Genomic DNA, 6,114 nt, shown 5'->3' with positions numbered 1-6,114 from the left:
TTATATATATATATATATATATATATATATATATATATACACATATATACACATCATGATGATGATGCCACTTCATAAGGGTTATCAAAGTTCCGATAAAGGATAGAACATTTCCCTTTGACAGGGTCAGGAAAGGCTCCAGGGTAAAGAGGCTGTAAACTGGGCCTTATAATTAGAGAGGTTGCTGACATATGGCAAAAGGAAGAAGATATCCCAGGTAAAGGGCAGAAGAACAAAGGCATAAAACTGGGAACTCAGAGAGAGTCAAGGAAGCAAGGGCAAGCATTCGGTTTGGCTGACTTCTCATTTCAGTTTTGTTGAGTGGGTTGCGGAGAGTGAAGAGGCATAAAGAGAAAAAGAGAAGCTGTTTCCAAGAACCACCACAGAATACTCAATTCTTTGGAAGCTTCTTTATGAGACACACTTTGAAATTGAGGGTGTTCTACAACCACCCACCCATGGTGCTGGTCCTCTCCATTTTTATTCTCTTACAGTATCTAGTTATTCAGGAATGCACAACATTAAACCTAATAGATGCCGGGGCCCGATAATCAACAATAGTTGGAAACACGTAACTTGAAAAGACATGTCCTCATTTTGAAACTGAATCCCAGACACGACCTCTGGAATTTCAGATTTGATTACGAACATTGAACCTGCGTGAAGTTCACCCAAGTTCACTTCTAGGGAGCCTGGAGGGAGTTAGGTGTAAATCAGAATCAGCCGAGGGGGCAGCCTGCACACATGCATTCATAGGTATGGAAAGACGTGCCCCAGGTCTCGTTAGCTTCAGATGGAAACCATATGCAATGCCGGAAACCTGGCCAGGTTAGTGCCTCACACCAGGTCTCTCTCAGTGGTTTTATTTCCATTTGATCCTGGGCTTACAGCTGGGTGCCTCTCCTGCCCACAGAAAATAGGAAACTTAAAGAAATAAGTGGGCCCAAATGATTGGACTGTCCTCACCGCCCAAACCTATGTTCTGTAAAATTTATGACAGACGTGATTACCTCACATTTCCATTGAATTAGAGCATGAATGTGCAAGCTTGACTCACTGGGGCTTCCATTATTGGATTTTTTTCAGTTGGCATCAACTTCTGTTTCTAGAATTACATAAAAAAAGAATGAGGCAGAGAAAATATTGCTTTACCTTACTTCAACGGCATCATTGCAGGTTATCAACATCAGCATTTTGATTCACTGTCAAAGTGCGTACATTTAATCACAACTTAGAAATGTTTTTTGCAATTGCTTATTTAACTTACAAAAGAACAAATGCCACGATTCCTTAAGCTTTTAGGGCACTTTCCTGATTAAACAATCTTAAAATAAAAGTCAGCATGGCCTTTGCTCCTTATAAAAGCCAAAGATGAAAACTTCAGAGACAAAGAAACGCTAAGGGTCTTCTGTTCTCATGTGCTTGAGTAACTGTGCGATGTTGTGGTGCTTTGTTTAGGAACACTAGACAGAAAATCATGTGTGGTGTGACTTAGTGTGTATCTATTACATCAACTGAAAACATATCTGAGCTTCATGTCTTCACTTCCCTTCATAGAACCATAAAAAGTTACTTAGGTCCCAAAACGGTGCTAAACAAACACTTCCTATGTCACATGAATAGAATGTACAAACGAGAGCAATGTGTTTCAATATAGTAGAATAAGTTTAAAAGGCAGGCATCTAAACGAGTCTGTTTTTAAAGGTCTGCATCTCGTACTGAGTGCTAATGTGTGTTTTATTGCTCATTTGCAAGGCCCAGTACAAGGAAATACAACATCCCTGCCTACCTGGCTGCAGCAATCCAGTTCATTTCAGACATTTTGGCTCCAACAGGAAAGAGGAGAACGTTTCCTTGCATGTGTTCCAATATACATTATTTTAATATCTAAGATGCCTCTCACCATAAAAAACAAGTTGATGTTCTGTTGTGTGTGAGTGTTGGGGGTGGGGGGTGGGGGCAGGGGATTCCCCAAATGACTTGCCTTCTTAGTTTAAACTATGAGGTTAAAAAGAAAAGAAAAGAAAAGAAAAGAAAAAAAAAGATAAAGAAGAGAGAAAAAAGCCGACCTTTCCTTGAAAGAAAGGTGAAATCATTGATTTTTCCCCCTGCAATGTTCCACAGGAAAGCGCACCACAGAGTGATAGATATATGCACCCCGGGGCTAGCAGCTGGAGGGCAAAAAGCACTTTTTACTCGTGATTGACAAATAATACATAATGAGAAGAGAGGGGCAATTCAAGTTTTAAATTTCACTCTCATTGGCTTTTCAGGGCAGCTGGGCACTGCTGTTCTCACTTGGTAACTTTTGAGGCGCTGCCAGGAAAGGGGACCTGAGTGACAATTTTTCCATTCCTCCTACCAACCCCCCAAGCTTTAGTAAATCTGTGTGGCCTGCTCTTTCAAAGAGGATCCAGCTGCTAACAATTCTGCCATTTTTCCTTAGAATGAAAATCCTGGGGGTCTGGAAATGTATTGCATGGTTATAATCACCCCAGTAGAGGAAGGCTGAGATTTCAAATTCCTGAAAGTGGCATCTGTAGGTGGCATTTGATGCTAGAAGCATTGGAGAGAGGGGAATAGAAAAAGAGCAAGATGAAAGGTCGAATCAGAACTTTCCTAAGTGAGATTTATGAAGTAGAGTTGTAGATAGGCCAGATTTTTACTTTTTCGCAAAATTAAGACACGTTTGTTGTAAATACTTTAGGAAATATGTGAGGAAAATCACCAGTGAAGTAAATAACTAAAGGTAAAGTTATTTACTTCACTGGTGATTTTTGGTCTCTTTTAGATTTCTCTCTTCATTTCTGTACGGTAGTTTTCCCCTAATTCCTCCTCTACAGTTTTGCTTTCTGCAGTTTCAATTATCACAGTCAACCGAGACTGGGAAAGATTAAATGGAAAATTCCAGAAACTAAACAATTCATAAGTTTTAAATCACACGCCATTCTGTGTAGGGTGATGAAATCACAAGCCTTCCTGCTCTGTCCCGTCCAGGACTAGGATGGAACCATCTCTTTGTCCAGTGTGTCCACACTGTATGCATCTCCCCTGCCTTTAGTCACGGAATAATCATCCCGATTATTAGATCAACTATCATGGTGTTTGTGACAGCCTCTTAACTGGCCTCAGCTTCTGTCTTGGTCTCCGTCACCTCCAAAGTAATGACTGGGCTGAGCCTTAATAAATATGAGTCCATTCACTCTTCTGCACTGAGGTCTCTAATGACTTCCATCTATATCTAGAGTTAAAATCCAGAGTTTAGTTACCCGGGGTCTCTAAATGGGATTGCTGTTTGCATTTTGGGCAAAGCCTTTTTTCATCGCCCAAAATGCCCTGCAGGCTGCATGATTTTTGCTCCCTCTAAGTGACAGCAGAGTTCCCAATCACAACCAAAAATCACCTCTTCCCCAGATTTCCCTATGCACTCTGAGGGATACCTCCCTGCTCTCCACATCTGAGAACCATTTTGTCGTCCCTGTCAACACTCCTAACTCATCTCTACCTATTTCCCCTCGGCTTATTCCGCCACAGCCTTGCTGCTTCATTAGGGAGACCTAGAGTTTGCATTTGCTGTTATCTCTATCTGAGACCTTCTTCCCTCCAATCACCTTAGTTCTTTGTACAAATGTCATCTTCTCAGTGAGCCAGACACTTCATATCCCTTCGCTCTGCTTTAGCATTTATCACCATTAAACATATTATCGCTTTCGTATTAATCTTGGTCATTGTGGTCTACTGTTTTACTAGAATGTAAACTACCTGAGGGCATAGGCTTCGTGTATTTTGTTCATATCAATGCTCAATATCTAGAGCATTTCTAGCATGTAGAAGGCATGTTATAAGTAAGGATCATTAGAGATTTAAAAAATAGAATTATTTTTTATATATTGTAGCTCAAGAGAATTTACTAAGTTAATGGTTCCTAATCTTTTTTATGTCAGAAAATTTTCTGAAAATCCAATGGAAATTGAATTCTCTCCCAAGGAAAATGCGAATCTGTGACTACAAAGCGTATAAGGACATGTATTGTATGTAGATATAGGTACAAAGAGATAAAAATATGGATGTAAGTATTGAAATAGAGGAAATGTAGATACTGAGATACAGTAGGCCCTCTTGTCTAAGGGGATACGTGAAACTGTGGATAGCATGGAACTCCGTATATGCTATGTGTTTTTTTCCTAATATACATATATATTCAGACTTTTCCACTCAAAAGAAGCACTTTTAAGGCTTCTCTTTGGCACGGCTTTTCTCCTGTGCATGTGAGGAATCCATCAATTTTTTTTTTTTTTTACAGTATTCTTGAAAACAAGGTGAGAAAACTAACAGTAGAGTTGGGCAGATCAGTGACAGATAAATGACCCTCTAAAAAAATATTGAGGGACCAGCTTTAATCAGAAAACCAGGAGGGAGGATATGAAGCAAGATCCTTTCTTATTCTGTTTGTTTTCTAGTCCCTGGGAGGAAAGATGAACTACATACACATCACATTTACAGGAACAAAAATCAAGAAGGGAGAGTTCTAGAATAAAATCCCAAAATACCTTGGCAGGTTGAAATAATGAGCCAATATAAACACTGAGATTTGACAGGGATAAATATGAAGCCCAACTGTGGAAGCTCACGCTGGTGAAGATGAGCTATAGCAGAACTTGGGGGTTCCAGTCAACTGCAATCACAATGTGAGTCAACAGAGATTTGTAGCTGCCAAAACGACTAATTAAGGTTACAGTAATGAAGTGAGTCAGTACAGCTCTGTTATATTCTGTTGGACCAGACAATACCTGTAATGCTATGTCTAGTTTGGCGTGCCAAGAATTGTGATGGGATATAATGTATCAGGCAAGGACTTACCCAGGGAATGAGGATACTACTAACCAGAAATCATAGGTGTTTCACCTGAGGAAAACGGAAGACTTTGAGGTAACATGAACATAGTCTTTAAATATTAAAAAGGCTGTGACATGTGATTTTTGTTACTACAGAGGGAAAATGAAGGACCAATGTAGTAAAGTTACAGTAAATCATCTTTTCCCTACACACAAGAAAGAATACTTTTTTTTTTTTTTTTTTTTTTTTTTTTTTTTTTTTTTTTTTTTTTTTTTTTTTTTTTTTTTTTTTTTTTTTTTTGGCAATACAAATTGTGAAAGTTGAAATGGACTTGCCCTTACAGGAGAGCTGGATATTTTAGAAACCAACTTGATAGGAATATCGCAGAAATAAAGCAAGTGTTGGATTGCCCTTCTTTAGATCCCTTACAGCTAAGGAATTCTGTCCCCTGTATTGCATTCTGTCCCCCACCCCAACCCCACCCCCCGCGCCTGTGAGGCACTAGGACATTAGTGGTAGCTTCACTGGCAATGTCTCAAGGTTTAAATGACAGCTTTCTCTCTGTGTAAAGAATTTCCCTGTATTTTCATTAAAATGCCTGAATGTAATATAGACTTAAATTCTGCTTGAGGTTTTACTACATTGAAGAGAGTGGGTATTTTTTCAAAAATGGTTGAGCGAATTGCTTTCATCAGGCCATTGAAATGGGTGTGAAGTGCTGGTAAGAGGTCACAAGTCTTAGGGACTTTTTGATGAAGAAACAAGGATCTACATTCCTAGTAGGAATGATAAATGTAAACATTCAGCACCAACAGGTATCACATAATCAGCCTGGTGTAAGGCAGTTGTGAATGGTGGGCTATAGCACACCAGACAGGCTGTACCTTACTGAAAAAAAAAAAAGGCAGGTATTACCAAGTCTAGTCCATTTCCCCATTTTAAAGAAAGGTTAGAAATTCAAAATTTTTTTTTTCATGAGATCTTCTGATTTTATTTTATTTTTTTTAAATATATTTTATTGATTTTTTTACAGAGAGGAAGGGAGAGAGATAGAGAGCCAGAAACATCAATGAGAGAAACATCAACCAGTCGCCTCCTGCACACCCCCCACCGGGGATGTGCCCGCAACCAACGTACATGCCCTTGACCGGAATCGAACCCGAGACCTTTCAGTCCACAGACTGACGCTCTACGACTGAGCCAAACCGGTTTCGGCAAGATCTTTTGATTTTAAATGCTGCCTCCCCTTCCCCACCCCCCCCCCCCCCCCCCCCCCGC

The sequence above is a fragment of the Pipistrellus kuhlii genome, unplaced genomic scaffold (assembly GCF_014108245.1).
Source record: "Pipistrellus kuhlii isolate mPipKuh1 unplaced genomic scaffold, mPipKuh1.p scaffold_m20_p_4, whole genome shotgun sequence".
NCBI lineage: Eukaryota > Metazoa > Chordata > Mammalia > Chiroptera > Vespertilionidae > Pipistrellus > Pipistrellus kuhlii.
Note: the sequence above shows the minus strand (reverse complement) of the source record.